This window comes from Bufo gargarizans, chromosome 5, assembly GCF_014858855.1.
Source record: "Bufo gargarizans isolate SCDJY-AF-19 chromosome 5, ASM1485885v1, whole genome shotgun sequence".
Classification (NCBI taxonomy): domain Eukaryota; kingdom Metazoa; phylum Chordata; class Amphibia; order Anura; family Bufonidae; genus Bufo; species Bufo gargarizans.
The window spans coordinates 227,215,998-227,228,526 of record NC_058084.1 but is presented as its reverse complement, the minus strand read 5'-3'; positions in this window follow the sequence as shown (position 1 = coordinate 227,228,526).

The window sequence follows — 12,529 nt, the reverse complement described above, 5'->3', positions numbered from 1 at the left end:
CTGACCAGGTTGTATGCCCCTCTTAGATCTAATTTGGAAAAGACTTTAGCCCCAACAACCTGGTTAAACAGGTCTGGGATCAGAGGAAGCGGATAAGGGTCACGAATAGTGATATTGTTCAGCTCCCTGAAATCCAAGGTCTTAAAGAACCATCTTTTTTCTTAACAAAGAAAAAAACAGCGGCAACAGGTGACTTCGAGGGTTGTATGTGTCCTTTTCTCAGACTCTCAGAGATATAAGCACGCATAGCGATCTTCTCAGGTTGGGAAAGATTGTATAAACGAGATTTAGGCAGCTTGGCGTCTGGGAAGAGATTAATAGGGCAATCGTACTCCCTGTGCGGGGGCAAATCCTGAACTCCACTCTCAGAGAAGACATCCGAGAATTCAGAGAGAAAAGATGGTACAGTCTTAGTAGCAACCTCAGAAACAGATGTCATGAGGCAATTCTCTCTGCAAAAGTCACTCCAACCATTTATTTGCCTCGCTTGCCAATCAATGGTGGGGTTATGTTTAGTGAGCCAGGGTAGCCCCAACACTAGAGGGGCAGGCAAACCGCTAAGGACAAAACATGACACATCCTCAACATGAGCATCACTCACAATTAAACAGACATTGTGAACTACGGCCTTTAATGATTTCTGAGAAAGTGGAGCGGAATCAATCGCAAAAACCGGAATATCCTTTCCCAAAGTGCACACCTGGAAACCATGAGCTATTGCGAATTGACTATCAATGAGATTGACCGCTGCTCCACTATCCACAAAAATCTCACAAAAAATGCTCTTGCTCTCTAGCGCCACCCTAGCAGGCAGGACAAAACGGGAACTACAAGCAAACGGAAAACCTTCAATTTCCGGCTCAACCCTGCCAATAGTAACAGACGGAACATTTCTAAAAGATTTTTTCCTGTTTGTTTCTTTATTATTCCCAGAGAACTGCCTGAATCTCCTAGAGGGACAAATATTTGCAAAATGATTAATACCTCCACAACAAAAACAAACCCTCCCATGCGGGCTGAATCTTCTATTGTCAGAAGCAATCAACCCCAGCTGCATGGGCTCCTGCTCAGAAGGGGCTGACAGCGACTGAGACCCCTGCGCACAGAATGGGACCGCTGCACAGTCCTGGGACCGAGTATGACAGGAAGGAGAGATCTCTCCTCTCTCTCTAAGACACCTGTCAATACGAACGGCCTGAGACATAGCAGAGTCCAAAGAAATAGGCCTTTCATGAAAGGCAAATGCATCCTTCAATCCCTCTGAAAGACCATGGCAAAATTGACTTCGGAGTGCAGCATCATTCCAACCAGTATCAGCTGCCCATCTCCGAAATTCTGAGCAGTATATCTCTGCGGATTGTTTACCCTGGCATAAGAGACGTAGTCTAGACTCCGCCAGAGCAATACGATACGATCATCATATATCTGACCCAGGGCTAAAAAGAATTCATAAACTGAATGGAGGGGCCGTGCCCCCTCCGGCAGCGAAAAGGCCCAGGACTGAGCGTTACCCCTGAGCAGCGATATAATGATCCCCACCCTCCGTTACTCATCACCAGAGGAATGGGGAAGAAGGCGAAAATGGAGTTTGCAAGCCTCTCTAAAATGCACAAAATTCTCGCTACCCCCGGAAAACTTATCCGGGAGCGAGATCTTAGGCTCTGAACAAACTCCATGAACGCCAGCTGAACCGGTCACTTGAAGCTGAGAAAAAGTCCTGCGGAGATCAGCTACCTCCAATGAAAGACCCTGAAGGCGTTCAGCCAAAAGTGAAACCGGATCCATGCTTGAGACGGTTAAGGCGGCTTATAATGTCACGGACGGTGTACAGGAAACAAGGCAAAGCAACATGCATAAATGACTCGCTGGATCCAAAAGCTAAGGAACCGAAGGGAGACCCCTGCAGAAGACCTGGCACTTTCCCTGGCTGCTCAGCCTATGCAAAGATCCGAATGGTGGAAGTTTGCATATCCACGTACCTTGACTATACAGTGGAGGAAATAATTATTTGACCCCTCACTGATTTTGTAAGTTTGTCCAATGACAAAGAAATGAAAAGTCTCAGAACAGTATCATTTCAATGGTAGGTTTATTGTAACAGTGGCAGATAGCACTGTCAGTATGGGATCTGCATCTCCACTGCAGGGTGGCAGATCGCTGTCTACACATTGCAGCACTATGGGTCCCAGTACTGGCTTACCTTGTAGGAGACACAGGTGCCCGCCAGCATACCGTCGCATCCGTCCTCTTTGCCAGGTGTCATCTGATGAGCTATAGCACGCGCGCGCGCACCTCTCCCTTTCTTATAGGAGTAGGCAGCTGGTTCCTGATTACCATCCCCACCCGAAGGCGGGACTAGTTGTATTTAAGGCAGCTTCACTCATCATGAAGTGCCCAAGCGTGGTTGTTGTACCTCTGGACTCCCGCTGAAGCACTCCACTGTGTCTGTTTGTTGGATTTCCTGGATTCTGACCTCCGCTTCATTTGACTACGCATCTGCCTGCTGTCTGTTTATTGGACCTCCTGGATTATAGACCTCTGCACTGCCTGACAACGCATCAGTCCATCTCTTCCAGTAAGTCTGCCTGGATCCAGTCCCTGCGCTGCCTATGAGACTGCTTATATCTGCACTGCCTGATTATGCATCTGCCCATGTAAAGTCTGCCTGGATCCAGACCCTGCGCTGCCTCTGAGACTGCTTATATCTGCATGCTATATTGCTCTGAACTTTGTGTTGCCTGTATCTGTCAAGTGACTTTTTGAATACTGTCTGCCAGTAAAGACCATCTGTTACTTTATTCTGCCTTTGTTGGACTCTGTTCACACTACTGCAGGTAGCTGCATTCAAGGTAACAGGTGCAGACACCAGGGTCCTGTCTCTGAGAGTCAGCAGTCTGCGATATTGGACTAATTCCAGTCCTCTATCAGCTGACACAGAGGATCCACATACTCTGGTCGTAACAGTACGCTTGGGCCATGGATCCCGCTGGCTCTAAACCAGGAATGTCTGAAGTACTACATGAACTTGAACAACAGCGTACCACCCAGAAACAGGTGATAAATTACTTGCAGCATGTAGCTGCTCGCCTGGACTCCCTTGCTACAGCACAGTCTGCACAGGCTCCTACTGCTCCTGCTGTCCCTGTTGCGGCTGCAGCACTGCCAAGCATTTCTGGACCACGTTTATCTGCTCCGCCCCGTTACAGCGGCAACCCGAAAGCCTGTCGTGGGTTTCTTAACCAGTGTACAATTCACTTTGAACTGCTTCCTCATCACTTTCAATCAGACCGCGCCAAAGTGGCGTTCATTATCTCTCATCTCGAGGGTGAGGCTCTGGCCTGGGCGAATCCAATATGGGAGAGATCTGGTCCTATCACCAATAATGTGGCACTATTCATGGGCTCTTTTAAGAAGGTGTTTGAGGAGCCAGGTCGAGCTTCTTCTGCGGCTTCCTCTCTGCTGCACGTCCGTCAAGGAAGCTGGTCGGTGGGCCAATACGCCATTCAGTTCCGCACCTTAGCGTCTGAAGTTTTGTGGAATGAGGAGGCTTTGGTGGCGGCCTTTTGGGAAGGTTTGTCAGGACGTATTAAGGATGAACTTGCAGGTCGTGATGTGCCTACCTCCCTTGAGGCTCTGATCTCTCTGGCTATTAAAATCGACATACGGTTTTCGGAGCGAGCTCGGGAGGCCCGTCAAGAGAAAAGACTTCCACAACGACTGTTTAAGTCTAATATGTCTCAACCTCCATTACGCACCTCCTTTTCGGATCCTGAACCCATGCAGGTGAATTCCACTCGGCTCTCGGATGAGGAACGTCGTCTTCGCATGTCTTCTGGACTCTGCCTCTACTGTGGTGGTTCGGGTCACCGTGTCCGCAACTGTCCCCAGAAGTCGGGAAACTCCAATGCTTAGGGTCTTTGGGAGAGGCGGCTCTAGGCGAAAACTGCTCCACTCTCCAAATTCCTGTGACTCTGGTTCTTGGGGGCATCAAGGTCTCCATATCTGCTTCCTTGGATTCCGGGTCTGCGGGGAACTTCATACACCAAGCTATGGTGAGTCAATACCACATTCCTGTACGCCTGCTTCAAAATCCCCTGCTGGTGACTGCCGTCAGTGGACAAGTACTGACGGATCCAGTCCGGTTCATCACTGAGCCGTTGGAACTGCAGGTAGGGTGGTTACACGTTGAAAAGATTTCTCTATATGTGCTCCCTGAACTGTCCCATTCTCTTTTGCTGGGGTTGCCCTGGCTTAGGATGCACAATCCAGTAATCGAGTGGAGCTCTGGAGAGGTTCTTCAATGGGGACAGCTGTGCCAAGGCAAGTGCTTATGTTCCATTCAACGAAGGGTCTCTATATCCCCCCCTAAAAACCTGGAGGCCTTGCCAGTGGTCTATCATTCCTTTGCGGATGTGTTCGATAAAAAAGAGGCTGAGACACTACCTCCCCATCGCCCCTATGACTGCCCAATTGATTTACTATCTGGGACTTCTCCTCCTCGGGGTCGTGTTTATCCTCTGTCCCCTGCCGAATCGCAGGCAACAGCAGATTACATTAAGGAGAACCTTGAGAGGGGTTTCATCAGGAAGTCTTCCTCACCTGCAGGGGCAGGATTCTTTTTTGTGAAAAAGAAAGATGGGTCTCTTCGCCCCTGTATAGACTACCGTGGTCTGAATAAGATCACCATCAAGAATAAATACCCTTTACCGTTAATTTCTGAATTATTTGATAGACTCCGTGGGGCTCGGATCTTCTCTAAGTTGGACTTGCGGGGGGCATATAATTTAATACGGATTCGTGAGGGTGACGAATGGAAGACAGCTTTTAATACCAGGGATGGCCACTATGAATACCTCGTGATGCCCTTCGGGCTCAGTAATGCCCCTGCTGTCTTCCAGGAGTTTGTCAATGACATTTTTCGAGATCTGCTCTATTCTTGTGTTGTTGTCTATTTGGATGATATTCTTATTTTTTCCAGAGACATCAGAACTCATCGCAGGCATGTGCAGATGGTCTTACAACGCTTACGAGAGAATCGTCTGTACGCTAAATTGGAAAAGTGTGTCTTTGAAAAGTCGTCCCTGCCCTTCCTGGGGTACATCATCTCGGATCATGGTCTCAAAATGGATCCTGGAAAGGTGGCAGCAGTGCTCGACTGGCCCCGTCCCTCCGGCCTGAAGGCAATACAAAGGTTCCTGGGCTTTGCCAATTATTATCGTCAATTCATCCGTAATTTTTCTACCCTAACAGCTCCTATTTCTGGCCTGACCAAGAAGGGTGCCAATCCCAAACTATGGTCCCCTGAAGCAGAGACAGCATTTTCCTCCCTCAAGCAAGCCTTTTCTTCAGCTCCAGTCCTTAGACGCCCAGAACCCAACAAACAGTTCTTCTTGGAGGTGGACGCATCCTCTGTGGGAGCCGGGGCCGTCCTGTCACAGAAGAATGCCTCAGGTCGTATGTCTCCTTGTGGTTTTTTTTCTAAGTTATTTTCCGCTGCCGAAAAAAACTATTCTATTGGGGACAGGGAACTCCTAGCAATTAAGTTGGCTCTAGAGGAATGGAGATATCTTCTGGAGGGTTCTAGCCTACCGGTCATAATTTACACCGATCATAAGAACCTCACCTATTTGCAGACAGCTCAACGACTTAATCCTCGTCAGGCCCGTTGGTCTCTCTTCTTTGCCCGATTTAATTTTCAATTGCATTTTCGGTCCGCTGACAAAAATATCAAAGCGGACGCTCTCTCCAGGTCCTTTGAAACCACAGATTCAGAAGACGAACCCCAGTTTATCATTGAACCAAATAAAGTAGTCCCAGTGGCTCCAGTTAACCTGTCCAAGGTTCCCCCAGGTAAGATCTTTGTTCCGGAATCTAAACGAAGGAAGGTTTTACAGTGGGGGCATGCATCCAAGATTGCCGGCCATCCAGGTACACGGGGGACCTTGAATCTCATCTCCAGACATTACTGGTGGCCATCCATAACAGCGGATATTGTAGACTTTGTGGCTTCCTGTACCATGTGTGCCCAGAATAAGTCTCCCAGACTGAAACCTGCAGGTTTATTATTGCCTCTTCTGGTGCCTGAGGTCCCCTGGCAGCATATTGGTATGGACTTCATAACCGATTTACCTGTCTCTGAGGGCTGTACGGTCATTTGGGTTGTCGTTGACCATTTTTCTAAGATGTCGCACTTTATTCCGCTTCCAGGTCTGCCATCTGCTCCTCGTCTTGCTGAGCTATTTATTTTACATATCTTCCGCCTTCATGGATTTCCCCTCCATATCGTCTCGGATAGAGGAGTACAATTCACCTCCCGGTTCTGGAGATCTTTATGTAAGTCTCTGAATGTCTCTTTGGACTTCTCTTCTGCCTATCATCCACAGACTAACGGCCAGGTGGAACGCATGAACCAAATATTGGTCAGCTTCCTGCGACATTTCACCAATGCCCATCAGGATGACTGGGTGAAGCATCTTCCCTGGGCAGAATTTGCTCATAACAATAGAGTCAACCAAGCCACAGGTAAATCTCCATTTTTTGTGGTCTATGGACGACATCCAAGTGTTCCTCTTCCTGTGCGGCCTTCTTCTGGAGTTCCTGCGGCAGATTCCTGTGTGGAGCAGCTGTCTCGGGTCTGGTCTGACACTAAAGTATCGCTTCGGAGAACAGCGGACCAGATGAAAAGGTCTATACAAACATGTGTTATTGCTGTGCCTATACCCGATGAATCCCTCCTTGAAGTCTGGGCGAAGGCGAACAATACACAATCTTTTATTCCCTTGTATGACTTCTGTGGGGAGTGTCAGAAAATAGGAAATAGCAGGGATAATATTAGAATAACTACTATTAACGGTGACTGCAGCAGAATCTTGTTTTACCTTTTCCCAGGATATGACTTTATATTGTGATAATAGAGACATAAAAAGTGAATTACCTAGGAATAGTGTATATGATTATATTGATGACACCTGTAAAAAGAATAGTAGACTTGCTAGCTCCCTGAATAATTCCATGAGTTGTAATAAGACCATTGTGACTCCTAGTTTTATCTATAATATATTGCTCCCTAAGGGATGTTTTTGTCTTGTAGTAACAGCACCTACAATCACATTCCTGTTAATGTTATTGGAGGTCCCTGTGCATTATCCAGGCTGAATTTGGCTCTTCCCAGTCAACCCCCTATCAGGAGAGCTTACAGATCAGTTACCAAGACTTTATTAGCAGACTGTGACTCTACTTTACCCCTTCTCAGCCGTACAGAATATACAAGTTTGGGCGCCTCTATATTAGGAGTGCCTGGACTGGCTATATATAATACTCGTACTATAAATTCTATCCCCTTATCAGACATGCTTTTAGATATACAAGGCATAAGAGGAGTAGTGCTAGAAACTAGATTTGCTGTAGATTATCTGTTACTGAAACATAATGTAGGATGTCAGGATTTTAAAGGAAAGATGTTGAGTCATCCTCTTGGTGGGACTGGTTATTGAGCTAGCTGCCGGATTTGAGCTGGTTTAGAACATTATTGATCAGTATTATAATTATAATTGCTTCCTTGATTGTTATATGTTGTTGTATCCAATGTATTCCCTCCCTCATACAGATGTTTTGTGAATGTGTCCAAAATCCACAGACTCTGGACAATCATATGCTAATTACCTCTCTATGAGAAAAAGAAGATAAGTCATATTCATGACTTAAGAGGGGATTGAAGGGTTAAACAGAATTAGCTGTATAATCTGTATGAAGGACAAGAGGTTGGGTGACATCATATTGAAGGGTGACTATGTATACATTTACCTCCTGTCTTTATAAGGAAAAGTTTCTAGTCAGCATGTAATGAGAGCTGCAGCTATTCTTGTATGTATGCTTGAAAGTATATAAGGCCCTGTACGACAAACAATAAATAGAACTGTTACTGACATCATACTGCATTTGTCACTGACACGTTCTCCGGGCCGGTATTCGGGGACAAAGAAAGGAATCAAGGTGCATGGAGAAGGATAATACTCTTTCAGACACATCTCTAGAACAACTGTTAAGAGGAGACTGTGTGAATCAGGCCTTCATGGTAGAATATATGCTAGGAAACCACTGCTAAGGACAGGCAACAAGCAGAAGAGACTTGTTTGGGCTAAAGAACACAATGAATGGACATTAGACCAGTGAAAATCTGTGCTTTGGTCTGATGAGTCCAAATTTTAGATCTTTGGTTCCAACCACTGTGTCTTTGTGTGACGCAGAAAAGGTGAACGGATGGACTCTACATGCCTGGTTCCCACCGTGAAGCATGGAGGAGGAGGTGTGATGGTGTGGGGGTGCTTTGCTGGTGACACTGTTGGGGATTTATTCAAAATTGAAGGCATACTGAACCAGCATGGCTACCACAGCATCTTGCAGCGGCATGCTATTCCATCCGGTTTGCGTTTAGTTGAACCATAATTTATTTTTCAACAGGACAATGACCCCAAACACACCCCCAGGCTGTGCAAGAGCTATTTGACCATGGAGAGTGATGGGGTGCTGTGCCAGATGACCTGGCCTCCACAGTCACCAGACCTGAACCCAATCGAGATGGTTTGGGGTGAGCTGGACTGCAGAGTGAAGGCAAAAGGGCCAACAAGTGCTAAGCATCTCTGGGAATCCTTCAAGACTGTTGGAAGACCATTTCAGGTGACTACCTCTTGAAGCTTATCAAGAGAATGCCAAGAGTGTGCAAAGCAGTAATCAAAGCAAAAGGTGGCTACTTTGAAGAACCAAGAATATGACATATTTTCAGTTGTTTCACACTTTATTTTTATGTATATAATTCCACATGTGTTAATTCATAGTTTTGATGCCTTCAGTGTGAATCTACAATTTCCATAGTCATGAAAATAAAGAAAACTCTTTGAATGAGAAGATGTGTCCAAACTTTTGGTCTGTACTGTATATTCTTAATATTGCTCTAACTTTAACTTTGTCTTTTATGCTAAGTTGAAATTGCAATTCGATTAACTCAAGTTATAATAATCGAATAGCGATTTCAACTTTTTACATATATTCTTAATGCTCTAACTTCGTCTTTTAGAATATTCGTAATATTATAAAAGACGAAGTTAGAGCAATAAAACTAATATTCTAAAAGACGAAGTTAGAGCAACATTGAGAATATTTGTAAAATACACATAGATTGTAATTTAGCTAATATACTAATATAGTATTTTTTTTTAATAGTGTACATATTTTACAAAACTTAAGTTCATAAGAGACAACAATTTGAGAATAAAAAAGGATTATAGCACTATATTAGCTAAATTACAATCTATATGTGTATTTTACGAAAATTCATAATATTGCTCTAACTTCATCTTTTAGAATATTATGAATATTCTAAAAGACGAAGTTAGAGCAATATTAAGAATATTCGTAAAATACACATATTAGCCTAGCCATAGTCAATTAGTCATAGGAATGTTGCCTAAGGAATAAAAATATAAAAAAAATCGCACTACGCGATTAATTAAATCGCATATTAATCGCGATAATTGGAATAATTAAGAATATTCGATTTCGACGAATATTCAATTGCAAAATCGAATATGGCACCTCCTGCTCATCACTACTGCTGTACGGGAACACGGCAGAGAAGGAAAGAAATGACATATGGTTTGAGGAAGGCAAATTTCACTGGGATAATTATAAGTTGGCATGTCAAATTTGAAGACCCCCCTGATGCACCCCTAGCGTAGAAACTCCAAAACAGTGACCCCATTTTGGAAAAATACACCCCTCAAGGTATTCAAAACTGATTTTACAACATTTGGTAACCCTTTAGGTGTTTCACAGGAATTAAAGGAAAATGTAGATTAATTTTCAAAATTTCACTGTTTTGGCAGTCTTTCCATTTTAATCTATTTTTTTCCAGTAACAAAGCAATATTTATTACCCTCAATATTTATTACCCTGATTCTGTAGTTTACAGAAACACCCCATATGTGGTCGTAAACTGCTGTATGGGCACACGGCAGGGTGCAGAAGGAAAGGAACGCCATATGTTTTTTGGAGGGCAGATTTCACTGGGATAATTTTTAGTTGCCATGTCACATTTGAATACCTCCTGATGTACCCCTAGAGTAGAAACTCAAAAAAAGTACCCCATTTTGGAAACTACGGGATAAGGTGGCCATTTTGTTGGTACTATTTTAGGGTACATATGATTTTTGGTTGCTCTATATTACACTGTTTTGGCACAGTTTTTATTTTTTGTTATTTACAATGTTCATCTGACAGGTTACATCAATTTTTATAGAGCAGGTTGTTATGGACGTGACAATACCAAATATGACAACTTTTTTTGTTTCGGTATTACATAATAAAGCATTTTTCAAAAAAAAATATTTTTTAATGTCTACATATTCTGAAAGCCATAGTTTTATTTTTTATTTTTTGGGCGACTGTCTTATGTAGGGGCAATTTTTATTTTTCTGTAGAAGATGATGGTTTGTTTGTTTATTTTAGGGTGCATATGACTGTTCGATCGCTTGGTATTGCACGTTTTGTGATGTAGGTGAAGGTGACAAAAAATTTATTTTGACAAACTTTCTATTTTATTTTTTCACAGTGTTCACCTAAGGGGTTAGGTCATGTGATATTTCTATACAGCAGGTTCTTATGGATGTGTCAAAACCTAGTATACATTTGTTTATTTAGTTAAGTTTTACACAATAACAGCATTTTTTAAACAAAAAAAAAAATCTTTTTGGTGTCTCCATATATTGAGAGTAATATTTTTATTTTTTTATGCGATTGTCGTAGGCAGGGTCTAATTTTTTGTGGGATGAGATGACGGTTTGATTGGTATGATTTTGGGGTGCGTATAAGTTTTTGATCGCTTGGTATTACACTTTTTGTGATGTAAGGTGACAAAAAAATGCTTTTTTGACACCGTTTTTATATATTTTTAATTTAATTTTTTCAGTGTGAGGCCTCATGCACACTACAGTATTTTGAGCTACTGTGCGTGTTGTTGTTTTTAAAGAAGACAATTTAAAAAGGTAAATGAATTGTGGATTGTTGCAAATAAAAAACAGACAACATTTTTGGGCAAAAACAAAATTTAAGCAAAATTTTTTGCAGATCAATAGGTAAGGTAGGACAATGCTTTGTCTGTGAAACACAAAACAATTTAAGAACATATAACCAATAAGATAACAAAAAAATCACAGATCAAGAAGGTCCTGTGTAAACGACCCCGCTGCAAAGGAGGACCGTGGCCTTCCCTGGGCCTGCTGTGGTGGGCCAGTTTGCAAACTGCCCGGGTAAAGGGGCTGACCCGCACCTTGTATTTGGCCATGGGGTAGGCCGTACTGGGGGTGTGGGGCGAAAGAAGGTGCTTGGGTGGGTTGTGTCTGAATTTGGAAGTGTCCAGGTCTTTGGGGCTGGCCGGCATTTTCTAAATCATTCTTCCAGGAGTTTAATTTTCCCAGAATGTCGCAATGATTAGGCAGCGAGAACATTTTCATGACGACTGCTATTGAAGCCACGCACTCGTGATGCTCATTTTCATTGACTTTCTTCATTAGGGGCCCTAATCCCCTGAGCATCTTCTCCTCCACTCCATCACTCCGCCTCTGGGCAAGAAAATCAATGACGCGTGCGTCAATAACCTCACGACTCTCTTGCCCAGAGGTAGAGGGAGGGACTTGGCGGCGACGTCTGGACTGTGGCTGAATTAACCGGGGTGGACTGGCCAGTGGTTGTGGGGCCTGGGCCAGTGATGATTCCTCTGGATCCTCTGCCGGTGTCGATGCTGGACTTGTTGCTGGCGAAAAAATTGCAGGGGTTTCACTCCCAGCAGAATCTGAATAGTCAGAGGGATCCAGACTGTCCACATTACTGTTTTGAAAGAAAAAAAAAGAAAAAATTAGATCATTTTATTTCAACATTTCAAAATTACATCATTTATATTAGGTGTAACCAACCGTGTATATACAATATATATATACGGAGTGGCACCATACACCAGAAAATTGGAGTTTACACAATGAACACAAGCATCTATGTGAATAGTGCAATTCCTAATGTAATTCCAATTTAAATGCCACGATGGGACAAATCTTGTAAAGGGCTAATGGTAATGTAATAGGAAAACATTGATTGCCGGTTGGAGCTGTCCAGTGTCAGAAGAGGATTACTCATTCAAGGTCCAAAACCAGTGCGGATATTCACGCCATCTCAACAGTATGTGGCCTGCTTCAACCATACCAACATACAAGATGTAATGTTTAACTTGTAGAACTTCATTTACGGCTAAGAATTAACATGTACTAGGCCACACTTGAGCATGCTGAGAGTAGTCGTTTTGAGCCGGCTGGTCAAGCCTTGTTGGAACATCATTTTAATCCATTATCATAGGATTCTGTTATTGTCATTTTATAGGAGCAATGAAAGGAATCCATGTTGTGGTTGGTGCTATACCATAAAACCAATATAAATGACATGGGCAATACCTAATGGGTATCAATTTCCTAAATTTCAAAAAGTA